The sequence below is a fragment of the Canis lupus genome, chromosome 32, assembly GCF_003254725.2.
Source record: "Canis lupus dingo isolate Sandy chromosome 32, ASM325472v2, whole genome shotgun sequence".
Taxonomy (NCBI): Eukaryota; Metazoa; Chordata; class Mammalia; order Carnivora; family Canidae; genus Canis; species Canis lupus.
The window spans coordinates 17,030,801-17,058,330 of record NC_064274.1 but is presented as its reverse complement, the minus strand read 5'-3'; the positions used below and the strand labels follow the sequence as shown (position 1 = coordinate 17,058,330).

Below are 27,530 nucleotides of genomic sequence, written 5' to 3'. Positions count from 1 at the left end.
TCATGGGAATGTAATCTGAGATTAGCATTTTGTGATATAAAATAAACAACATACCTTAATCATGTGACAGTGTGAAGCCAGACCTCTGTCTTCTTCCAGATTATTAGCCTCCTAAGCAATTTTTCCCTAGGACAATTATAACTTTATAGTACTGTGTTTTCCCTATTCTCAAAATCTTTTGAGAATCTTACTACTATATCTGGTCACTAAGGAATATGCAATGATGGATTTTTACAATCACGCTTAGGTTGACTTTAGCTGCTGGAGTAACTAGTGAATTTACCAGTTGGCCTACAATTTTTTTTTCTAAATTAATGTATTTGGAGGATTAATTTTCAGATAAATTACTTTCAATGTAACTTCTATGAAAGGGTTTTTCTTTCTCATGATAACTGACATAAGGTTGACCACTGGACAATTTGTTGAATAAATTCTATTGTGGATAAAAAAGCTCAACCAAACAAATCTCCAAACTAAACAACAAAAAAACTAACAAATTAATTAAACTACTAGGAAATCCATATTATAGGAGGTTATCAAAATAAATTCCTATTTTTTCAATTTTTTTCCCAGTAATTTTTTCCAGGTGAATAACATTTATTAAAGTGAATAGAAATTCACTGGGAAAAGTACATAATTTGTGATAACTTTCCAAAGGAAACTAGAAGATACAGATTAGCCAAAATATGACTTTGTAAAAAGGCCTCAAGTAAACAAAACAAGACAATGTTTAACACCTCCTAAAAGCTGCTCTAAGAACAGATTGCCATTAATCCTAGTTTCTTTATAATTGCCTTTAGGAGTATATACTGAAAGCCCAAAGTGCTTTTTATAGGTGAAGGAAACTCAGAGACTAAGTCATCAAAAAAGAAAATTTTTCTCTTCATTTGCATGACATTACATGGTAAGGATACTGTAATCTGTACTGTAATTTATTTCCATTGAATTCTGAGAATAACAGAAATGACAAACTTTACCTTCAGCCCTCTTATTTTCAAGGAAATTGTGACTTTATCCGGTATCACCTGGAAAATAGTTGCCAGGCAATGAGCATGATTAAATATTGATAATATGGTTTGCATAATTCTAGATATGGTAGAGAGCCATAAATGAAGTCCTCAATAATTCCTTTTCTAAGTTATAGCTAAGATAAACTAAAAGCATTTGACAAAGATTGGAATGTGTTTAGATCTCGATCCTGTTAGATCAAAGGTATATGGGGCAGCCTGGTATGTGTTTGAGGTAGAGTGATCTCCTTAAACAATAAGATCTTAAAAGTTCTAACTCTAATAATAGTATATATTCATTGCTAAAAATCCTCAAACAATATAGAAGTATTAATAAAATATCTAAACAAAGGACCTCAAATTGGAAAATAAGTTTGTGTTAGTACTTTTTCTATAGAGATAAGTGTATATTGTAGAAGGAATTTCTTAGTGATGATTTGAATAATTACAACTGTTAAAAGAATAGTATTTAATGGAGTGATTGGGTGGCTCAGCTGGTTAAGCATCCAACTCTTGATCTCAGCACAGGTTTTCATCATCAGGATCATGAGTTCAAGCCCCACATTGAGCTCCAAAAAAAAAAAAAAAAGAATAGTATTTAATAACTCTCTGTTATGTATGCACATTCCCTTTCAGGCTCTTTCAGTACGAAAGGAAAAACTGAGAGACCCTTATCTCCTTCTTGGGGATGAGCAAGGCCTAAATGTTGGGTGATCAGAGGCCTTTTGGGTTTCCTGGTCAGGGAATATCTTTCTTTGCCTACTCTTTTCACTGTCCACACCTTTCCTCATCCCCCCAGTCCTGGTCTTTGGTAGGATCAACTAAGGATTTTATATAATCTTCCTACAAAAGTGGTGAAAAAAAAAAAAAAAAACAACCAGAAATTAAAAATTTGGCTAGTCCTCATTGTTACCCTAAAAGAAAAGTTCCTCTCCCTTTCAAGGCCATCACTAAACTCAGGTTTTGCCTTGGTTGCCTTTGAGAGCTAGAATACATTTATCCCAAACAATACCTTGTCATGAAGTGGCATCCTCACCAAATTCTCCAAGAAGTGTGTAGGGGAACCTAGATACTGTGTGAAATGCTCACTTTCCTTGTAGGATTACTGTTAATTCTTCCAAGTTTGTTCTCCCCCCATCCGAACTCTAATGCTCAAGTTTTGGACTTGTTCACCTTCAGGTCCGCCTGGGAGGTATTGGCATTGAGCAAGCTTAACTTCCACAGAAACCTCTACACTGATCAGAACAATAGGAGCTACTGTGTATAAATGGTGCAACTTTGATAAGAGAGTTCTTGGAAGTATATTATCCTTGAATGCATTATCTTTTCTATGTATTATTGATACAATATTTCCATATTTCTGCAGTTATAGGTATTCAACCCTGAAACATTTTATTAAAAAATATATTACAGGGATGCCTGGGTGGCTCAGCGGCTGAGCATCTGCCTTTGGCTCAGGTCATGATCCTGGAGTCCCTGGATCAAGTCCCACATTGAGCTCCCAGCATGGAGCCTGTTTCTCCTCCCTCTGCCTGTGTCTCTCCTTCTCTGTCTGTCTGTCATGAATAAATAAATAAAATCTTAAAAAAATTTAAGAAATATATTACAGAGTATAAATGTAATATATACAAGTAAGTAATTTAAACAAGAGATGTGTTACACAGAAATTAAAAATATTTCTATTCAGCATACTTCTTGTTCAAGATAACAAATATTAATAATTTCATGCTTATAAATATACATATGTAAAATTTATGTTACATATATATTTTCCTATAGTATTTTAGCACTACAGTAAACATTTATATATAACGTAAAATTTACCACTTTAGCCATTTTTAAGTGTATGGTTCCGTGATATTAAGTACATTCACACTGTTGTGCAGGCTCCATTATCCATCTCCAGAACTTTTTAGTCATCCCATACAAAGAATTCATATTCTCTATTAAATTCTATTAGATGATTACTCTGTATTCTCCATGCCCCACCCCCCAGTTCCTGGTAACCACCAATCAACTTTCTGTATGAATGTGACAATTCTAGGTACCTCATATAAATGGAAACATACAGTATTTGTCCTTCTGTGTGTGGCTTATTTCACTTAGCATAATATCTTCCTGTCTTCAGCTCAGGTTATGATCTCAATGCCTGGGGATGGAGCCCTGCATTGGGCTCCCTGCTCAGCCTCTCCCTCTCCTTCTGCCTTCTGCACTGCCTAATTATACTCTCTCTTTTTCTAATAAATAAATAAAACCTTTAAAAAATATATCTTCAAGCTTCATGCATATTGTAGTATGTATCAGATATAAATATATTTTAAAGAAACCAAAAAAAGAATATCTGACTCAAATTTTTTAAGAGCTTGCCCAGAAAGTGACCAGTTAATTATATGACCTCTTCCTTCCTTCTTGAACTATAATCTAATCATTATTGATTATCTTTTACAAATTGAATTGCAATGTAAATGTACTCAGTATATAAATTTCTCACTAAACACTGCTTTTAGAAAGCATAATTTTGACAGAAGAAATGCTATATTAGCAGTGAGAAAGAGCGCAAGTTCTGGTTCTAGATTTGCCAATGATTAATTGATCAGTCTTAGATGGAATCATATATATGTGTATATGTGTACATAATTACTCCTGTTATATTCTCCTGTCATTTCCTAAATTGTAATTATGTAGTGATTTGTCTATTTTATTTCTTCTGCTAGCCTATGAGTTTCAAGAGGAGAATGTAGATGTCTTTCTCTTTTCTTCACTGCCGGGTATCTGGGCCCAAGGAAGTGCTTACAGAACTATACAGAATGAATGCTAGTCACTAGGCCAGATGTTCCACATATTTGTCTCACTTGGTCCTCAACATAATTCTGAAGTAGATATTATCATGTCTATTTTCTTTTATAAATGAGGGAATTAAGGATCCAGTAAGATACCTAATTTGTGTGAGATTATTTAGATGATAAGTAGCATAGTCTGATTCAAACCTAGGCTTAACTGACTACAAAGCTCATACTTTTTCATCATACTGCTTTGGCTTTGAATTAAAAACCATGTTGTAAGGGGTGCCTGGGTGGCTCAGTCAGTTGGGCATCCAACTCTTGATTTTGGCTAGGGTTGTGATCTCAGGGTTGTAGGTAGAAGTCCTGTGTCAGCCAGGTGCTCAATGGGGAGTCTACTCAGCAGGGAGTCTGCTCAAGTTTCCCTCTCTGCCCATTCCCCTTTCTCTGGAATAAATAAATCCTTAAGTTATTTTTATTTATTTTTTTAATTTTTATTTATTTATGATAGTCACAGAGAGAGAGAGAGAGAGAGAGAGGCAGAGACACAGGCAGAGGGAGAAGCAGGCTCCATGCACCGGGAGCCCGACGTGGGATTCGATCCCGGGTCTCCAGGATCGCGCCCTGGGCCAAAGGCAAGCGCTAAACCGCTGCACCACCCAGGGATCCCCTTAAGTTATTTTTTTAAAAAGAGTATTTATTTGCTTACTTGAGAGAGAGAGAGAGAGAGAGAGAGAACATCAGCATGAACAGTGGGGAGGAACAGAGGGAGAGGGAGAAGCAGATGTCCCACTGAACAGAAAGCACCAGTGTGGGGCTTGATCCCAGAACCCTGAGATCATGATCCAAGTTGAAGGCTGACACTTAACTGACTGAGCCACTTAGACACCCCTAAATAAATCTTTTTTAAAAAATAAAAACTTTGTTGTGAATCTTAATCAAAATTTTAAGTAGTTCAGAATTACACAGAATGAATGTTGATCACTAGGCCAGGTGCTCTACATATTTGCATTTTTTTATACTAGATTTTGGAATATATTTTTGGACCATATTTTGACTACACATGCATATGTTCAGGTAATTCTCAATTTTCCAACAAATTAATATAGCTACAACTCTGAAGGGTATAATTTATTTTCTAGAACAAAATATAATGCTGGGCCCTAAAATACACTTTTGTTGTTGTGTTACTAACCAATTTATTTTTTAATTTTGAAAATTTTCCAATCCAGAAGAAGTCAAGAGAACAGTTTGATGGATACCATGTTCTCCTTCTCTAGTTTCATCACTTAATTATTTTTCTATTATTCCTTCTGTATTTATCCCTTTCCTGTAACAAAGTGTGTTCCAACCCCACTCCCACCTCTGCTTCCATTTTGAGTAACACTATGGACTCAAAATTTTTATCTCCATTTTGTTTGTTATAATTATTTCTGATATATTGTCAAATTATGGGCAACGGGAACCTCTTCAGCTGGCGCTAGTGTCCTTTTGACCTACTCCATTATTTTTTGAGCACTTCCTTGCTTTCTGGCACAAAATATTTCAGGCCCATAGACCTGAAATAAGCTATATCTGCAAGATGGGAGTGAATATTTAAATTCATTAGGAATATCTCAGAGTCTTAGACTTGTAATGATTTCAATGTACATCTAAATTATTATTAGGAGATTACTATATTGATTTTAGAGAATTGTAAGTCTTGGGGTTTAGTCAGAGTTGAAATATGTATCTTGATAGTATATAATCTTTCATATTTAGATTTTATTATTGTTAATAATTATTCATTATTGTATTTAAAATTTTTAAGAAGGTATAAAAATAAAAAGTAAATTTGGAAACAAAATAAATTATAGTTATCTGAAACTAAACTTGTTTCCCTCTACACTCCTTTCCTTTGCTGAAGTGGTCAGTGTACTTGTGGTAAAAAAGATAGAGTCTAATGCTGTAATGAATATGGTTGTATGCATGCAATGTAGAAATATTCTATAAGAGAAATAAGCAGCTATGTAGATTTAAAATTGGTCTACTGCAACTGGGAAAATATGAACGTATGCTAGAATGGGACACCATCTCTAAAACTTTGGTATGTTACATTTATAAGGCATCAGACTCAACGTGTTCAAAGAGAGTAGAAAATCAATTGAAAGAAAAAGAGAGAAATCATTAGTAAGCATTAATGCTTATATTAGTATTTAAGTTATTGATGTTTGTTGATTTTATTACTGATTTTTTGCAAAAGAATTATATCAATGTGAAAACAAGACCCTGATAGACCATAAAATTTGTCATAATGCTGTTAAAACAAAATGGTAAGATATTGGTACAAGAGTAGGCAAATACATTTATGAAATTGAATAGGTAGTCTACAAGATGAGAATATATGATCTTTATTTTGACTATTTCTCTCATTGCTATCTATTTATTCCATTGATCTTTAGTCTATTATTTTCTATCCCCTTTCATTTATCTAATCTACGTATTTGTCACATATCTCTTCTTTGATTTCGGATGATCACAACAATAACATTAAATATATAAAATTAACACTTAAAATCAGCAGTGAAAAAAAATGAGTATGAGCCTACAAATGAAGACTTTCCATCCACTAGTTACAGAAAATAAAGGCCCATTTAAATCTGGCAATATGTTTCATAGCAGCCAAAAGGAAAAGAAAGATAAGGTCAATTTATATCTCTAGTGGACAAGAGGTTTTATTTCTTTTTCCTCAGAGAAAGCAAAATATCTCCTAGCAAGTATTAAAGGAAATTCCTCATATGGAGCTTCTTAAAGGGATCATAGAGCATAATTTGGACAACGATTTCATGATTTCTGCAAAACAAAGTTTCCAAAAGACTGTGTCTTAGATTATTTTTCATTAAAAGCAAATGACACAACAGAAGACTAGAAATATTACATCTTGATAAAACTAGTTCTTAAAGGCACAAAACATGTTCCATGCATGTATTATTAATCTAGAGAATCATAATTCTCTAAACTAATGTTTCCTGTATGTGGTAGGCAGAATTCTAAGATGACCTTTGAGATTCCCATCCTCTGGTGTACACTTCCCAACTAATTCTTTCTCCTTGTATGTGGACAGAGTTCGGGAATCTTTTTTTTTTTTTTTTTTTTTTAAATTTTTATTTATTTGTGATAGTCACAGAGAGAAAGAGAGAATGAGGCAGAGACACAGGCAGAGGGAGAAGCAGGCTCCATGCACCGGGAGCCCGACGTGGGATTCGATCCCGGGTCTCCAGGATCGCGCCCTGGGCCAAAGGCAGGCGCCAAACCGCTGCGCCACCCAGGGATCCCAGAGTTCGGGAATCTGATAGGATGTTACTCTTGTGATTATGTTTCCTTATGTGGCAGAAGGGATTTTGCAGATGTAATTTAGATTCCTAGTCAATTGACTTTGAGTTAATCAACAGAGAGATTACTTCGGATGAGTCTGCCCTAATCAGGTGAACTCTTACAAGAGATGGAAAGATTTTCCTCCTGGCTTTAAAAAAGCAAACACGTGTTGTGGGAGTGGAACATATGCTAAGCAACTAGGATGTCCCTAGGAGCTGAGAATGACTCCACTTAACAGCAAGGAAAAAAGTAGGACTTCAGTCCTAGGATTACAAGGAGCTGAATTCTTTTAATAACGAGTGAGCCTGGAAAAGGACCCTGAACCTAGATGAGATTGCAGCTCCAGCCAATGTCTTGATTTCAGCCTAGTGAGACCTTGAGCAAAGAACTAATCACACTATGCCACACCAGCAATTTCTAAACTACCTATCTGAATGTGTTGACTAATGTGTTGTTTTAGGCTGCTAAATTTCTGGTATTATGTAACATTGCTACAGATACAAATATACCATACCTGGTAAACTCACAGGCCAGTAAATTTCCCTCAAATATTTGTCCTGACTTCATATTTTGGCAAATGAGTAAATAATCCGCAGTAGTAACTATTAGAAAAGTTAGAGACTGGTGGCTGTGGCGGGAATTTGGCTCTGGATGTATTTTTCTTAGCTTGTACTGAGAACATTCTTTAAAAAATTCAGTTTTCAACATTTTTAAATTGAGAAATTGTGTATTTTTCACTTCTCATTAAACACAAAAAGGAACATTGGACCCCCATTCTACTTGGACGTAATCGGTGAGTTCAATGGGACATCTGCTTACATTTCACTATATTCTTCTCCATTCTTTATTTTTAAATGCACCAAGTTACTTCTCTAATTTCACTCATTTGTATTATCTGCCTAATCTCTGTGTTATATATAAGATAAATAAGATATAAGATAAATTATAAGACAAATACAATATAAAAATAAGATATATGTTATATATATAATACACATGAGTTTATATATGCATAGATACATGGTACATGTGGACTTACACATTATTTATAAAAATTATACAGTATATTTTCCTTTATGAAAAATCCACTTCTTTTTGCTTCTTTTTTTTTGTTTTTAGATTTTATTTATTTATACATGAGAGACACACAGAGAGGGCAGAGACATAGGTAGAGGGAGAAGCAGGCTCCTCAATGGGAGCCTGATGTGGGACTTGATCCCAGTATTCTGGGATCATGCCCTGAGCCAAAGGCAGACACTCAACCTCTGAGCCACCCAGGCATCCGTCTTTTTTTTCTTTTTTTAATGAATTTATTTATTTATTATTTATTTATTTATTTATTTGAGAGAGAGTGCAATCAAGAAAGAGAGAGAGAGAGCACTAGCAGGTCGGGGGTAGGGGGAGAGGGAGAAGGAGAAGCAGAGCCAGATGTAGGGCTCAATCCCAGGACCTTAGGATCAGGATTTGAGCCCAAGGCAGACACTTAAATGACCGAGCCACACAGGCACCTCTCCTTTCTTTTTCCTCCTTCACTTCACAAAGATCTTTCTAAAATGGGAAGCAATTCTTATTAAATTTGCCTCAGTTTAGACAGTCTTACATCACTCGCCCTTTTGGGGCCCTTTTAATGCACAGCTAAAACTACATTAAACTGCTACATAATCCTAGTTTTAAATATCTTTTCAGACTTAATCCGTTCATGGAAGTTAAGAGAAGAAAAGTGATATAAAGATCATCATTGAAGAGCACCTGGGTGGCTCAGTCGGTTAAGCACCTGACTTCAGCTCAGGTCACAATCCTAGGGTCCTGGGATCAAGCCCCACTTCTGGCTCCCTGCTCAGCGGGTTGTCAGTTTCTCCTTCTCCTTCTATCAGTTCTCTACTCTCTTTCTGTCAAATAAATAAGATTTAAAAAAAGGATCATCATTGCAAATTTAATTCTGGTCTTTCATTTAAGAGGTCCAAGTAAACTCACCAAGTGGGATAAGTGGTCAGGGGACAAATTAATGAGCCATATTTTTTACTCAGGGCAGTATAACCACAATAGGCTATAACTTATTAACTTAATTTCTATTACTCCCATGAATGCTTTTGGATAGAGGATGTAGATGAGCACAGGAATCCTGATTTCAGGGCAGGAAATGCTCTGTAGAAGATTGCAAAAATGGCTACCAATTCTTTCTATCTCTTTTTATACCTTTTTTTTCTTTTACAGTGTGACTTTATATGGCCTTTCAAAGAGGTGGAATCTGTTCTTTCATTACCTGAATCTGGGCCATAGAACTTACTTTAAACCATGGAATAGTAGCAAATGTAATAGAAATAGAGATTTTGTTTATTAGGGCTTGTGTCTCTTGTTGCTCTTGGGAATCCTATATTTAATGAATTTGGGTGAGCCTGCCAGAATGGTCATACTTGGGGCTCACTTGCCATGTGCTTCCAGCCAAGCTCCACATCAGCTGACCCCAGATATATGTAAAGTGACCAACTCATCTTGGCTTACCTGGAACTTTTCCAGTTTTATCAGTAAAGTCCCATGTTTTCAAAACTACCTCAGTCCCAGACGAACTATATCCCAGATATATAATTGAACCCAGCCAAGACTACCAGAAGAACCATTATCTGAGCTATTATCCAAAGTTCTTACCTACAAAATTATGAACTAATACACGATTGGTTTTTGTTTAAGTGATTGAGTTTTGGCATGGTCAGTTATGCAGCAGAAGCTAACTAATGCAGACTTTTAAAATTTATCTAGGTCATTTAACTCACTTTTGAGATGAGAAAATTGAGATTCAGAAAGAAAATGACATACCCAAGATCACGTATCTGGTAAGTATAAAGTTTGTCAGTAAAAACAAATCAAAGCCAATATTAAGAAAGGCCAGGGGAGAGTACACAAAGGATAATATTTGAACAGTAGTTTATAAAAAAATTTACAGTCCATGACTATCCAACTGTGTATATAAATATGGAGAAGTAGTAAAATGCAGCATTTAAAAGCAAAAGTTTTGAAGTCAGGCAGATGTGAGTTGAAATTCTATATCATTATGGACCCTAGGCAATTTATTAGCCTATCCAGTCCACTGGTTTCCTCCTTTGTAAAATGGGCATATTTTTACCCACCTCAAAGATTTAATAATGTGAGAATTAATATGAAAATGTAAAGTACTATGGACAGTGCCTGATATATAGTAAGGATACCATACACGGTAGCTATTGTTATTATAAATATGCAGGTCACAGAGTTATTAAAAATACTCAAGTTTGTAGTGTTTCAATATCTGCTTTGGGCAATCCTAGTGGTGACCCTGGATTGAATCTTTTTCATTGCTAGTCCTAGATAGAATATAGACTTAAAAGCAGAGAGTCTAATTTTAGTTATTTTATGCCTCGTTTTCCTTATTTCTGTAATTGCCATGAACATTTACAGACACATATCAGAAAACAGTCTGAGGTTAAGCAATTCCATTTTTCATAACCTCTGTTCTGTTGATAGCCTTTTGAAAAGAAGCATACTGTACATACAGACCTTAGTTAAAAACTTTCTCAATCATTTTTATTTGTATTAGTCATTTTATTTTATGAGAGAGTTTTGGATAATTATAGAGGAACACAATTGAGGGCACTAAATAGAAAAATATACAAATATTAGCAAAACTAACTTTAAAATTGAAGGATGAAAGGTAACTCAGAAGCCAAAAGACATTAAAATATTCTGATTGAACCTATCATCACAATGAATGGCAAGCTGGTACAGTTAAGAAGCGGAAATCCATTCAGGTAACCAAAAAAAAAAAAAAAAAAAAAAAAAAAAAGACACCAGCTGTAAACCCCCAGCTGCAGATAGAAGAAAGAAACATTACAGAAGAAGCATCTTAAACTTCTCCGTACTGTAGTTTTTGTGAATGACCATTGTAGTGTCTCTGGTATGGGAGCACATTAAGAAGAAAAGACAAGATCAACACCGTGACCACACCACAAGCCTCAGGAAAGGCATTGTCAGTTTATTGTGGAAGGCACATTGTTTAACATTTCACCGAGGAGAATATCCCTTGGTATTTCAGGGGCAAAGTTGCATCTCCAGAGCTTCCTCTGCTTATAGTTGTCTTCTCACAAATTCTATGGTAAAGCAACCCAACTCTCAGTAAAGTGATATCTATGTAGATGTCTAATTTAAATAATCAATATGTTAGATTCTACATAAAGTCTTTTTTAAAAAAATAGAAAAGATGAACTCTGAATTTGATATTAGCATGTTTTCTTACTGTGGACTAAGATAGCATTTAAGAAAATTTTAAATGTGATTACATCTCAATAGATCAAATTTTTACTAGAAGACAATGTGACTCATTCAGAGAACAAATTAAGTTCTTTGTAATGTAATTGATATTTTTTAACAAAATAGTGACCAAGTTTAACAAATAAATAAGATTAAAATAAACAAAGAAGCTCACTATATTTTTATTTTGAAGGCGGTCATAAAAGAATATTACTTAAACTAAGCATATGCAGAATGAATTATTTCATGGTTTAAAGGTGACTAAGAGTGTACAGAGGAAAGTTCTCTATTTATCTATAGGACAGGTCCAAGACACAATAGCAGCATTACTAGCTTCTCCAAGTAGCCCCACCAGGGAGCCTTCATCTTTCCCTGGTGAGACTAGAATGAGTTGGTAGTTCAAATTCCATTGCCCATTCAGTCTTCTGAAACTTCAAACGAGGGAGCCAATTATGATGGTGGGTGCTGGGTTGTAGACTTGTGTCCACCATTAATCAGACTGGGTCTGCCTCCAGTTTATATTATAAACTCCAGTGAGTGACGCTCAGGTGGCATGGTTTTCAGTCAGGCCTGCATGGACTGAGTTTGAACTGATGAACTGACATTCTGCAAGTGAAAGCTCATTACTAGTCCCCTGAGTTTATCAGAAGCCACCAATTACTTCCTTTGTGGAGTACCTTATGCAGTAGCTAGGATTCAATTTTACATCGTCTTTTAAAGAGCAGGGCCTCGTATTAGTAAAAAAGATAAGAAAGGTGAGGAATTTAGCATAGATGGCTAAATAATGGCATGTTTCTTCTGTGGGAGATAACAATATTTATTAGATGAGTAAGTGAAAACTATCTGGGGTTTTAATTTTCAATGATCTTACCTAAAAACATATTTGTTTGACTTAACGGCGTGAAATATGTGTTTAGAATGAATCCGGCGACACTTGAAATATTTACCCAAGACAAGAAAAATTGTAAATTTAGAGGCTTAAGAGAAATTATATTTTGTTAAAGGACAACCCATGTGGTAAACATTGTAGGATTATTATAATGCTTATTTGCCGTTGCTGAACAAGCAGTCTTTTGTGAATTAGTAGATTTTATCCAGAGATGGTATGCATATCACAGAGGAGCAGAATTATATCGCGTCAATGACTTCCCTTTTAAAGGAAATGAGAATAAGAAGAGAAGCTCATTCTAAACTCCAATGGTTCATAATAAAACTTTTAAACTTCAAGTTGATTTTTAAATGGGGGAACAAAAAGGAAAAGAAACTGAACTCATATTAAACTAAAGTAGCTGTATTTTTTCATGTATTATTCTTACAAAGCCTAATCAGTGATCAAAAGGTTGCGATGGTTTGTTTTACGTTTGCCCCCAGAGTATGTATGTGCATTTTATATACTGATGACTCTTTTAATCTTGTAAGAACCACATTCAGCAATGAATCACATTCTTCGAGTGAATAATTCAGTCCTTGACGCCAACCTCTGAGGGGGAATATTGTGGTCATGCTGTCTGAACAGTGTGGTAGCTATGGCTACCTATATAATTCTTCGCAATGAAAAAAAAAGTGACAATGACATTAAATTTAATCAGGTTCCCCTTTTCTGTGGTTCCCACTGGGATGAGCCACTAGTGTCTTGCCTTAAATATTCAAAGGCCTTCCTGAGTAGTTTGCATGTGTTCATATACTGGGACAATGTCCTGCTAATACAGAACAATAGATCTGTCATGTATTTCTCCTGCAAGTAGATGTGAGTCTGAAGTTACTAAGTATAGGGTTTAAGGGCTGTCTTCCCCTCACTGACCATCTTTACTTCAGTCTTAACAAATAGCAGTAAGGAAATGTACATAGAAACTAAAGTGTAATGAAGTTGATGATCTGAGTTGGAAAATCAAATGATTGAAAGAACTGTGTTTGCTAAATAATAAAGCTGCCTCGCATTATATTCAGTCACACTCCATCTGATATGAAAGCCACAGTACAGAATATTGCATGGCTGAAAACGTTTGAAACACATAGCTGAAGAAGTATTTAGGAACAGAAGCCTATTTTTATGCCCCTGTACTTCTGCAGAACACTTAAGAGGATAACATTTTCTTTTAGATCATGGCTGAGAAATTATAAGATCTATTTTACATCTATTGAGCATTCCTGGGAGGATGATAAGCTAACTTTTAATGTTCAAGAAATGAAGAAAACAACAGAATGTTCTCTATAATCATCTGCGAGTGTTTGTGACAGATTTGTGCCATTGGTTTAAAATCTCCCTGATTGCTTATAACTTTAATATTGGAGAAAATGAAGAAAGAGAAATGTAAATTTATTTCTTCTTTCTGTCTTTTCCAGGTAGGCAACGCCAAGTGAACAAATAAACAAAAAAATTAGCCAACAAAACACTATTTCTAGGAAAGAACTGCATTTGAAAGTATTTAACTGTACATGACACTTTCTTTCATTCAAACAGAATAAGCTTGTCCTGGGCACTTAATCTGTTAGTATTTGATATTAAAAGCTGACTCTGACAATCTTTGGGTAGCTTTAATTAATATATTTGTGAGGCATGTTATAATTCTAAGGGCAATATTTAAATGGTATACCAAAGCCATAATATAATAAAAGATGAACTTCACCGTTCTATCAGACCTTTGAAGATACTTGCATAATTCTACCTACTAATTTCTTTCTATTCTATATAAATAAAATAGAGGTAGAAATGAAATCTGTGGTAAATACTGAACATTTCTTTGTTTTTCTTCTACCTTCTTCTCTCTTTTATTGAGTCTTAGATTCTATTGAAATCTTTGGGTTCTTTGTCTTGTAGATATGCATGTATAACTCCTATTAACATCAATTGCATTGCATGAAAATTTTTAGTTCTCTGCACAATTGAAAAGAAGATTGATCCCTTTATAGCTTTTATGTTTTCTTTCACTAGGTAGGTATTTGAAAATAGGCAACTTAAAACTATTTCTAATGGCAAGCTCATAGTCAAAGATGTGAGCTTAGAAATCTATAAGAAATTTCTCCTCTAATGACATATCATTGACCTCAGAGTCATGGAAGAGTTCAAGGTCAACCAGTGAGACACTCACAGTGGTCAACTATTTTTGACTGACTGACACTTGGTTTTTAACCTTTGAAAATGTGATTTCATGTTTATCAAACTTTGACATAAAGCATTGTGTGCAATATAGAAATAGGGACCTTATGTTATGGCTTTCTAATATAAATTGACAGACAATATATTGGCATCCTCTTTAGGACAGATCAGTGTCAACGGGGCAGGAGGTCAGGAATGAACAGTCTTATTGAATAGGTTTCAGTCAGAGAAGACAGGTTCCACAGGAAAACTGCCTTTCCAAATGGTCCCATTTGTAGACCTAAGACATTACAACTCAACTCTCTCTACTCTTCCTATTGTTTGGCAACAGGGAGATAGAACACATCAGTAACCTATGCACATATGCCAAAGATGACATGAGATCATTGTTCAGTGTACAATGAGACAGAATCCAGAGGGAATTTTATGTGGGTGCTAGGGCTGATTCTAGAAACAAAGGTGGTAGGAAAAACTTGTCTTTGTGACTTTTTATGCCTTAGTACTTTATTGTTCCTTCCTCATGGCTACTCTTGACTATTTCTCACATTTTGCTAGTAAGGTGTTAGCTGATAAATGCTTGGTGTCTGATCTATTCCAGAATATCTGAAAGTGTCTTGAAATCTTTTATTTTGGCATTCTTAAACTGCACAGTGTATACCGGGCTTTAACCCTTTCATATATGTCTTTCCTACTTAGTCCTTGGTTTGACTACAGGAACCAGTGTTGGGAGGAATCATGGGTTTCTTTATCTCATACTTGCCAGTGGCTTGCTTGCTTGGAATCCTTGAATCTGAAGGAGTTTATTAATGAGCAATTGGTTTACTGCTTCAGAAACTTACTGTGTTTTGCATTAGGTTCTTGATTCATTGGCACTTCTTATATCTCTAAAAAACACATTAAAATTACTTTGTTTTGAAAAATAACCTTTTAGAAAAAAGTCCCCTAGAGCTCCTTATGTTTTGTGAGGGAAAAATAAATGCAAAAATAAGGATATTTTAATATATATAACCTCCTTATATAGAGATTTCAATGTGGATATTTAGGCTACAATCATGCCTTGTATTAGAATCACTTGTTATTAAAAAAAAAGATCACTTATTACTGTTGTTGCTAAACCTCTTGAAAGCAAGTTGCAGTCATCATGATATTTTATTAAGTATCTTGGTATGTGTCTCCCCAGAGCAAGGACATTCCTACAAAATCTCAATACTATTTCCCCAGGAATTTAAAATGAATATAATCATAGTTTATGAAATACAGTCCACATTCAAATTTCCTCAATTATCCCAAATACTCTTAATATAGGTATATATAGCTTTCCTCCTTCCCTTCCTCCCTCTTTCCTTCTCTCCTGTCTTACCCACTTCCTTCCATTCTTCAAGTTCAATCCAGAGTCCAATCAAGGATTATACACTGCATATAGTTATTATTAGATTAAAGGAGCCTAAATAGTCTAAATAGTCTCCTTTAATCTAGAATATTCCTGCTCCCACTGTTTTTGTTTTATTAGGATCTTTGTATTATTTTTTAAAAATATTTTATTTATTTATGACAGATACAGAGAGAGAGAGAGAGAGGCAGAGACACAGGCAGAGGGAGAAGCAGGCTCCATGCACCGGGAGCCCAATGTGGGATTCGATCCCGGGTCTCCAGGATCATGCCCTGGGCCAAAGGCAGGCGCCAAACCGCTGCGCCACCCAGGGATCCCAGGATCTTTGTATTTTTGAAGGTCCAAGCCAAGGGAATTGTCTGGTGGAATGTTCCACAATTGGGATTTTTCTATTTTCTGATGATTAGATTCAGGTTGACCAATTTTGTCAAGAATACAACATAGGTTATATTGAGGAGATTCACACTGAAATTTACTTTTTAGTTATATACAATAGGCACATATCCACTTATTTTGAATTAATACTCAAAATTAAAAAAAAACTTTCAATAAGAATGAAATAAAATTTAATTCATATTTCATTGATTACTGATAAAATAAAACATCATTTAATATTTCTATTATTTTTTCTCTTGTGAATTTGTTCATTATTTCTTTTATCCATAAAAAATTAGCTTATTAATGTATTTTTACCATTTTAATCCAATTTAGTGCCAATATTTCTGAAGCCTCTTGTCATTCTTAAATGTGAAATTGAAAATAAAAAACAAAATAAAGTCTCTTTTTTTTGTATGTAATAGATGGCTTCTAGGTGGTTCCTTAAACTTTTTGTATATATGCAGTATGACATATATATACCTCTTATATGACATCAGCTAGCATTTTGTAGTTTATGCTGGACTTTATTTTAGCTTTAATCATTGGGCGCCTACAAAATGTGCTCATTGATAGACAAACATTAAGCATCATCTTAGTAGCCAAGTATGTTTATGATGAAGAATATTGTGAATTAAAAACAGAAAAATTCTTAGAATTTTGCCATAGCAACACATGATATAGGTATAAGAAGGTACATTTTCAGAACTTAAAACTGTCTAAAAATTTCTGACGCTAATAGCACGATGACAAATTTGATGGGTAAAGAGAAGATGGGATGCGATCCACTACATGCTTGGTTGATCCTCGATACAATCTAAGTAATTTAGGTTTACTCTCAGATATGGAGAGTAGCAGAAAGAGTAGTCTATAGTCTCCATCTTGAAATGGATACCCCTGCTTCACTGAAGATAAAAAGTTGTATAGCTAGTCTAGTGATGGCTTCAGGGGACCTACAACATTTGACTGTATTTTAATGCCATGTATTTCATAATAGATGTTAATAGATCATTTGTAGTTAGTAGATATTAGGAAGATGTTTCATTGAAATTTGAAAGAGAACAGAGTGTGAGTACCAGAGTATCCAAGATGTCCCCTCAAATGGCAAATATTTTGGTGAATCTTGTCCTTAATTTTTCAGGCTCAAACATGAATTTTGTCAACACTTAAAGAGTAAGGACATATCTGTAGTAGATTGTTTCCCAATATTTGTTATTTCTTCCTGAGTAATGATAATGTGAGGCTAGATGAACTTGCCTTGCTGATATTACTTCTGGGCAGAAAATTTTCATATTCTGTTCTCTAGTGCTACAACAACAATCTATGATGTTCCTGTTAGGAGAAATTCTGTAAGGCTGGGATTCCAGAGTGATGATCATATAGACAAGATCTGTAGAAGCCTGTGTTGTAAATCACTGAGATTTGTGGGATGGGTAATTTATCTCAGAATAACTTATCTTGTCCTGATGGATAAAATCTCTCAAGGATGCACTAATCTTTCCAAGACTGATGTGTACTAAGACAAATTTTCCCATGTAAAGTAAAAATAGAATCTGCATGGGTCAGAATACTTCTGTGTGCGTGACCATTACATTCTCACACTGAGATAGAGAACTTTAGTGAAAGCTGAATTATAGACCCAATATTCTTGGTCACAAATTTTTGTTCTTTCAGAGTGGATTCTGTTTCAGGAAATAGCTCTAATCAAAAGTTTTTTGGAACTAAATATAATAAGTGGCATTTCTCAGAAAAATGGCCTTGAGGGGAGAGCAGTTGTCTACTTTTTACCTTCCTGAAAATAGCAGGAATTCTCATCTTTCCCTTTGCCAAAATATTCAGAGGTTTTAAAAATAACTTTTGTGGGATCCCTGGGTGGCGCAGCGGTTTGGCGCCTGCCTTTGGCCCAGGGCGCGATCCTGGAGACCTGGGATCGAATCCCACGTCGGGCTCCCGGTGCATGGAGCCTGCTTCTCCCTCTGCCTGTGTCTCTGCCTCTCTCTCTCTCTCTGTCTCTCTGTGTGACTATCATAAATAAATAAAAAATTAAAAAAAATAACTTTTGTAATATTTGACATTATTTTAATTAGATCTAAGACATTCTCATTCTACAATATCCTACATTTCTTTTCCCCTCATGATGTCATCCTTTACCTCAGATGTAATTTCCATTTTGGATAACCAAATGTTTTTTTAACTTAAAAAAACTTAAAAAAAAAGTTTTTAAAGTAGGCTCCATGCCTGGCATGAAGCCCAATGTAGGGCTTAAACTCATGACCCTGAGATCAAGACCTGAACTGAGATTAAGGATTGGATGCTTAACTAACTCAGCCAAGCAGGCATCCATGGCTAACCAAGTTTTGACAAAGATAGGGTGATTACTTTAGAATAAGGTGTAAAATGGAGTCTCAGACATTTTCTCTACCATTTTTGAAATTATTTTCATGAAGTTTAAATCACTGACTGATAAGTAAATAATTCTGGCAAACTATTTGCCTTATAATCTCTCAAAAAAGGCTAAAAACATCTACAAAATTAAGCCACATTAAAAAAAATACAAATAGATTTAGGGATTGGTCTCTTTTGAGCAGATAACTTTGTCATAATGACATAATGTCATAATGATTTTTTGTTTTGTTTTGTTAGCTGAGTCTTAAACATTTGCTTGCAGAATTCATTTAACCAAAGTAGTTTCTTCCCTCAGGAGTATTATTAGGATGGATTTTGTAACCTTTTTGAGGCCCTTGAGTTCACTAGCAGAATTTATATTTTCAATACCCAATAGAAATTAATATTTTAGAAATATAAATTCAAATATTTATTTGCATACTAACTTTTACTGAAGATAACGAATGTCTGAAATATTTAATTAAAAAACCTACCTACACAGTTTAAGGGATACCCAAGACATCACTCTGAAGGAAAATCCACTTAGTATTCTTTATCCAATCTTCAATTATAGACACAAAAAGTTTGTTAGGTCATAAGCATTTTTTCCCCCATTTAGTGTACCCTTGCCATTTTGGGGGCAACTCAACATCCCACTTTGTTTTAAATAGTTCTCTCTCTCAGTCGGAGAATCTCTATTGTTTGTTTACTTCATGAGAGATTGAACTCACTTCCCACTGTGGAAACTGAGGGAGTCAGCACATCATTTAGACGTGGCCAAACACACTTCTTTCTTTCGAGACTTTGGAATTTTGAGTGAAAGATACAAAGGGTAGGGGATCCCTGGGTGGCTCCGCCCTGGGGCATGATTCTGGAGTCCGTTGATCAAGTCCCCTGTCGGGCTCCCTGCATGGAGCCTGCCTCTCTCTCTACCTGTGTCTCTGCCCCTCTCTCTGTGTGTCTCTCATGAATAAATAAAATCTTAAACAAAAATAAAAAATAAAATAAGATAAAAAAGATACAAAGGGTAGTGGAAGGTTATTCGTTGCATCTGTGGTAATGGGCTGATCATTGCTTAGGGAACATTGCTGTAGTTCTTTTGGCCTTACCCTTAGAATCCACCCACTTACTATTTTAAAAACTAATTCTTCAGCCTCTGTCAAATCTATGACTCTCCTGATTTGCTTCCTGTACATTATCTTCTGCTAAGGTTAGTCAGATTCAGGTTCTTCAACTTGCTTTTTTTTTTTTTTTTAATTGGAGTTCAATTTGCCAACATGTAGTATAACACCCAGAGCTCGTTAAGCCAAGAGGTTCTTCAACTTGTAACCAAGTAACATTTCCACTGAAGACAATGGGAAAAGTTAGTTAAGTTTACATGATAATGAACATGTAACACTTAGTTTGAAGGTTTAAGTGACTATAGATGAATGCAGTTAGAGCAAGAAGCAAATGTCAAATTTTAGTCCATCAAATTAGCAAGGATGAAAAAGATAAAACTACACATTAAGGAGAGAAGGGAAAACCCTCACATGCAGTGTTGAATATAAGTTGATAATATTAATCTATAGTGCAGTTTGGTATAAATTAACTTTATGTCTTTATTTAGAGAAGAAGAGAGGGGTGGGAAGGGGCAGAGGAAGAGGGAGAGAGAATCTTAAGCAGGCTTCATGCCCAGCACGAGCCCGACATGGGGTTCATTCTCAAACCCTGATACCATGACCTGAACTGAAATCAAGAATCAGACACTCAACTGACTGAGTCACCCAGTCATCCCTAAATTAACTTGTAAAATGAGCATATCCTTTGATTTAGCACTCTCCCTCCAAGTACTGACATCTTTTTTTTTTTTAAGATTTTACTTTTTCATGAGAGACAGAGAGAGAGAGAGAGATGCAGAGACACAGGCAGAGGGAGAAGCAGGCTCCATGCAGGAAGTCTGATGTGGGACTTGATTTCTGATCCCTAGGATCACACCCCCGGCGGAAGGCAGCACTAATCCGCTGAGCCGCCTGGGCTGCTCCCAAGTACTGACTTCTAAAAAATAATATTCCTTCATTCCTTTGCATGTTGCTTTCCAGTTTTTTTTTAAAAAAAATTGTCAAAGAGATGTTCTCTTACCCATTGGATTCCTGCTTTGTTGAAGAATAACTGACCATAGACCATATAGGTCTGGACTACTTTCTTGCACCATACACAAAAAATATACTCAAAATGGGTCAAAGGCCTAAATATAATACTTGAAACCATAAAAATCCTAGGAAACAACACAGGCAGTGACTGCTTTGAAGGCTGTAGCAACTTGTTTCTAGATATGTCTCCTGAAGCAAGGGAAACAAAACAAAACACACTATTAGGAGACATCAGAGTAGGAAGCTTCCGTACAGTGAAGGAAATAATCAACAAAACTAAAAGATAACCTACAGGATGGGAGAAGATATTTGCAAATGACATATCTGATAAAGGATTAATATCCAAAATATACAAAGAACTTATAAAATTCAACTACTCCAAAATGAATAATCCAATTGAAAATTGGGCAGAAGACATGAATAGGCATTTTCCTAAAGAGACATACGGCCAATAGACATATAAAAAGATGTTCAACATTACTCATCATTAGGGGAATGCAAATCAAAATTGCAATGAAATATCACCTCGTACCTGTCAGAATGGCTAAAATTAACAACACATGAAACAGCAGGTGTTGGTCAGGATGTGCAGAAAGGGGAATGCTCTTGCATGGTTGGTAGGATTGCAAACTGGTACAGGCACTCCGGAAAGCAGTATGGAGGTTCCTCAAAAACTTAAAAATAGAACTACCCTAATCCCCAATGTAATAGTATTAGGAAGGCCTTTGGGAGGCAATTAGGTCTAAATGAGGTCTTGTGGGTAGAGACCCCATGATGGGATTAGTGTCCTTATAAGAAAAGAAAGGCTAGTGTTTTCTCTTTCCACCATATGTGGATATAGCAGGAAGTCTGCAAGCCAGAAAAAAGGCTTTCGCCAGAACCTGACTGTGCTGGCGCCCTGATTTTCCTATTCTCCAGAACTGTGAAAATTAAATGTCTATTGTTTCAGCTACCCAGTCTATGGAATTTTGCTATAGCAGCCTAAGCTGACTTAAGACACAGACACACAGAACAACATGGATGAACTTTGAGAACATTGTGGTAAGTAAAAAAGCCAGTCACAAAAAGACAAATACTAAAATATTTCACTTACATGAGGTATTTAGAGTAGTCAAAATCACAGAGATGGAAAGGTGAATGGTAGTCTCCAGAGACAGGAGGGAAGTGGAAATGAGGAGCTGTTATTTAATGAGTATAAGATTTAGTTTTGCAAAGTGAAAAAGTTCTGATTGTACAACAGTGTGAATTCCATCTTAGCACTACTGAACTTTATGTAAAATTTAGAAATTATTAAGATCATAAATTTTGCATCATTTGTTTTCACCACAATTAAAAACTGGAACCAAAAAAAACAAAAAACAAAAAACTGGAACCACATGAATGTGTTCCCAAAAAATAAATAAAATTTAAATTTAAAGTAAAAAGTTGTTCAGGTAGTACAGGGAGTTTCTGTATACTCTTTACCCAGTTTCATGTATTGTTAATGTCTTATATTAGTATGGTTCATTTGTCACAAGCAATGCTAACCTCCGCAGTTTATTCAGATTTCAGTAATTTTTCTCTAATGTTCTTTTTCTCTTCCAGGATTCTATTCAGGATATCAACTTACATTTAGTTGTCATGTTTCCTTAGCATGTTTGGTCTGTGACATTTTTCAGGCTTTCTTTGTTTTTGAGGAATGCTGATCAGATATTTTATAGAATGCCCCTTGACTTATAACTGTCTAATGCTTTTCTCATGGTTAAACTGGGGTTTGGGTGTTTGAGAGTTTGGTCCCAGAGATGAAATGTAGTTCTCAACACATCATATTAAGTGTACTTGCTATCAACTTGGCTTATCACTGATGATGTCAACCCTGACCACCTGACAAAGTTATGTTTGTCAGGTTTCTTCACTGTAAATACAATTTCAATTATTTTTATTTTTAAAAAAATTAATTTCAGTTAATTAACATATAGTGTATTATTAGTTTCAGAGTAGAGTTCAATGATTCATCAGTCTTGTATAATACCCAGTGCTCATTACATCATGTGTCCTCCTTAATGGCCATCAACCAGCTACCCATCCCCACCCCTCACCCCTCTAGTGACCCTCAGTTTGTTTCATATAGTTTAGAGTCTTTTATGGTTTATCTCCCTCTCTGATTTTGTCTTGATTTGTTTTTCCCTCCCTTCCCCTATGATCTTCTGTTTTATTTCTTAAATTCCACATATGAGTGAAATCATATGGTATTTGTCTTTCTCTGACTGACTTCTTTTGCTTAGCATAATACCCTCTAGTTCCATACACATCATTGCAAATGGCAAGATTTCTTTTCTTTTCTTTTCTATTCTTTTCTTTTTTTTTTTTTGATGGCTGAATATATACCACATCTTCTTTATCCATTCATCTGTCGGACATCTGGGGTCTTTCCAGTTTGCTTGTGGACATTGCTGCTATAGATATTGGGGTGCAGGTGCCCTGTCGGGTCACTACATTTGTATCTTTGGGGTAAATACCTAGGGTAAATACCTACTACTAGGTATTTATTTGACCCAATTACTGGGTCATAGAGTAGTTCTATTTTCAACTTTTTAAGAAACCTCTATATTGTTTTCCAGAATGGCTGTCCCAGCTTGCATTCCTACCAACAGTGTAAGAGGATTCCCCCTTCTCCACGCCCTTGCCAAAATTTGTTGTCTCCTGAATTGTTAATTTTAGCCATTCTGACCAGTGTGAAGTGGAATCACATTGTGGTTTTGATTTGTATTTCTCTGATGCTGAGTGATATTGAATACTTTTTCATGTGTCTGTTGGCCATTTGTATGTTTTCTTTGGAGAAATGTCTGTTCATATCTTCTGCCCATTTCTTGATTGGATTATTTGTTCTTTGAGTTTGATAAGTTCTTTATAGATTTTGGATATTAGCCCTTTATCTGATATATCATTTGTAAATATCTTCTCCCATTCTGTCGGTTGTCTTTTGGTTTTGTCGATTCTTTCCTTTGTTGTGCAGAAGCTTTTTATTCTGATGAAGTTCCAATAGTTAATTTTTGCCTTTGTTTCCCTTGCTTTTGTAGATATGTCTAGCCAGAAGTTGCTGAGGCTGAGGAAACAGTGGTTGCTGCCTGTGTTCTCCTCTCTGAAAATGTGCAAGGAATGATTCCCATCTTTTGGTACTGGTTGAGACCTGATTTGTGACCCAGTATGTGATCTATTCTGGAAAATAGACCTGGAAAATGTTTCATGTGCACCTGAGAAGAATATGTATTTTGTTGATTTAGGTTGGAATGTTCTGAATATATCTGTGGAGTCCATTTGGTTCAGTGTGTCATTCAAAGCCCTTGCTTCCTTGTTGATCTTCTGCCTAGATGATCTGTACCTTGCAGTGAGTAGGGTGTTAAAGTCCTCAATATTATCGTATTATTATCTATGTGTTTCTTTAATTTTCTTATTAATTGGTTTATATAACTGTCTGCTCCCCTGTTAGGCACATAAATATTTGTAATTGTTAGATCTTCTTGTTGGATGGACCCTTTAATTATGACATAGTGTCCTTCCTCATCTCTTACTACAGTCTTTGTTTTAAAATTTAATTTATCTGATATAAGGATTGCTACTCCAGCTTTCTTTTGATGTCCATTAGCTGATAAATGGTTTTCCACCCAATCAATTTCAATCTGGAGGTGTCTTTGGGTCTAAAATGAGTCTCTTATAGACAACATATCAAAGGGTCTTGCTTTATTATCTAATCTGATACCTGTATCTTTTGATTGGGGTTTTAGCCCATTTACATTCAGAGTAACTATTGAAAGATAGGAATTCAGTGACATTACATTACCTGTAAGGTCACTGTTTCTGTATGTTGTCTCTGTTCCTTTCTGGTTCATGTTATTTTGGGGCTCTCTCTTTGCTTAAAGGACCCCTTTTAATATTTCTTGTGGGGCTGGCTAAGTGATCACAAATTCTTTTAGTTTCTTTTTGTCTTGAGGGCAAATCTCTCCTTATATTTTGAATGACAGCCTTGCTGGATAAAGTATTCTTAGCTGCATATTTTTCTCATTTAGCAGTCTGAATACATCATACCAGTCCTTTCTGGCCTGCCAGGTCTCTGTGGATAGGTCTACTGCAAGTCTAATGTTTCTACAATTGTAGGTTAAGGACCTCTTATTTCAAGCTGCTTTCAGGATTTTCTCTTTGTCTCTAAGATTTGCAAGCTTCACTATTATATGTTGAAATGTTGATCTATTTATATTGACTTTTAAAAAAGATTTTGTTTATTTATTCATGAGAGACACACAGAGAGAGGCAGAGGCACAGGCAGAGAGAGAAGCAGGCTCCGTGCAGGAAGCCTGTGGGACTTGATCCCAGGTCTCCAGGATCATGCCCTGGGCCGAAGGCAGAGGCTAAACCACTGAGCCACCCAGGCTGCCCTATTTATATTGATTTTGAGGGTCTCTGTGCCTCCTGGACTTGAATGCCTGTTTCCTTCCCCAGATTAGGGAAGTTCTCAGCTAAAATTTGCTGCAATATACATTCTGCCCTCAACTCTGTCTCTTTCCTCTTCTTCTGAGACCCCAATTATTCTAAAATTGTTTTGCTTTAGGGTATCACTTCTCTCTTGAATTATCTCCTTGTGATCTTGTAGTTGTCTCTCTTTTTCTCAGCTTCTTTATTCTTCCTCATTTTGTCTTTATCATTAATTGTTTCTTCTGTGTCATTTATCCTAGCAGTTAGTCTCCATTTTTTATTGCATCTCATTAATAGCCTTTTTGATTTTGACTTGATTCGATTTTATTTTTTTTTTGTTTATTCAGAAAGAGATTCTCTAATGACTTCTGTGCTTTTTTCAAGCCCAGGTAGTAACTTTATAATTGTTATTCTGAACTCTAGTTCTGACATCTTACTTATATCCATACTTATTAGGTCCCTGGCAGTCAGTACTGCCTCTTGTTCTCTTTTTTTGAAGTGAGTTTTTCTGTCTTGTCATTCTTGCAGAAAGTGGTCACTTTTTTATTTGTAGAATTGCAGCAATTCTTTTCTTAGTTCTCCATTTAAGTTCATAGGTGTCCAGAGTGATTTAATGGCAATCTAGCTGAATTTCTGGGACCAGACAAAACTAAGATGTCCTACTTCTCTCCCATCTTTGTTTTTCCCCTACACTTTTATTTCTCTTTCTCTTTCTCTCTCTCTCTCTTTTACTTTCTATACTCTACTCTTTATAAACAAGTCAGTAAGTGCCACCCCAAATCAAGGGGAGGTGAGAGTTAAGCCTCACCTTCTTGAGGAGGAAAGTACTCACATAAACTATTTTGGAATTCTATTGTGTGGGAGATTCATCTTTTTCCCTTTAACTTATTTATTCAATCATTTATTTGTATCAGTACCGACATAGATATTAATTTTATACTTTGGGTTATAATTCAATACTATGGTATTTATTTTGCTGCTTAAATTGTTCTAGTTTTAGCTATTGGGACTTTTTTTTTTTTTTTTTTTTGGTTGACTTCTGTGTCCCATTATTTAGGTTTCAGATGTTTTTTTACTTTCTGGCACTAAAAGATGCTTCAGAATCATTTTGTATTTTCCCTAACTTGGTCCTAGAACTTGTCATTCTACCAAGGATCCCTGATTTCTTTTATTGGAGAATGGTATTAGAAACCAAGTTCCAGGTACTGAATATGTTTGTTGCCACTGGAGTGTCCTTGCCTCTAAGTCCTCTCAGTGGACCAGAGGACATTTTCTCAGTGGACAGAATGTCTGCTCCCACCATCAGCCATACATGCACTTATTTTTTCAATCCTAGTATATGTGTATAGCAGTTTCAGTATTATTAACCTGTATTCCTGTGTGAAGACAATATTTAAGAAGTTCCTTTTTCGCTGTAATCTTTCAGTGTTCAGTCAAAAGTATAAATTATTAAAAGGAGATTTTCAAGAAAGTGCTTAAACTTGACTTTAAAAAATGTTTTGAAAATTATACAAAATATATACAACTACATTATTATTATTATTATCATTATTGTTATTATTATTTAAAGGGTTTATTCTTAAGTAATCTCTACACCTAATATGGGGCTCAAACTCACAATCCCAAGATCAGGAGTCACATGTTCCACCAACTGTGGCACCCCATTACATTATTATTATTAAAGATTGAGGGAATATAGAAGATGTAACACAAACCATAGCTAAGATTTTTGTTTATATCCTTCTAATCCATTTATAGTGATGCGTATGTATGCATACACATATGCATGTGTGTATGCACACTAAATCTATGAAGAAACTTATTGTCTCATAGTTTGGAGGCTATAAGTCTGAAGTCAAGGTGTCCAGTGGGCCATACACTTTCTGACAGCTGCAGGAGAGAATAATTCCTTCCTTTTTTTAACTTCTAGTGTTTGCTGGTGATACTTGGTGTTCTTTGGCTGGTAGATGCAGTACTCCAGGCATGTGACCATTTTTTGCTGTGTATCTTCAAAATGTCTTCCCTCTCTGGGTGCCGGTGTTTACAAAGTGTTCTCTCTCTTGTAGGGATACCACTCATATTGGATTCGGCTCCATTCTACTTGAGTATGACCTCATCTTAAGTAATCTGCAATAAATCTTTTTTAGGGGCACCTGGGTGGCTCAGTGGTTGAGTGTCTGCCTTTGGCTCAGGTCATGATCCCGGGGTCCTGGGATCGAGTCCCACATCAGGCTCCCCACAGGGAGCCTGCTCCTCCCTCTGCCTATGTCTCCACCTCTC

The 27,530-nt window shown here is 35.5% G+C and overlaps 2 long non-coding RNA genes across 3 annotated transcripts in view; both read left to right on the top strand.

Moving 5' to 3' along the window:
• The window catches only part of LOC112645283 (uncharacterized), a 169,107-nt gene that overhangs the window by 64,502 nt on the left and 77,075 nt on the right, over positions 1–27,530 (top strand). The window lies entirely within an intron of this gene.
• On the top strand, positions 801–27,530 carry LOC112645277 (uncharacterized). The gene is made up of 4 exons (XR_007407724.1): positions 801–904; positions 9,899–9,972; positions 21,751–21,842; positions 27,317–27,530. It is a non-coding gene; the product is annotated as an uncharacterized LOC112645277 (long non-coding RNA).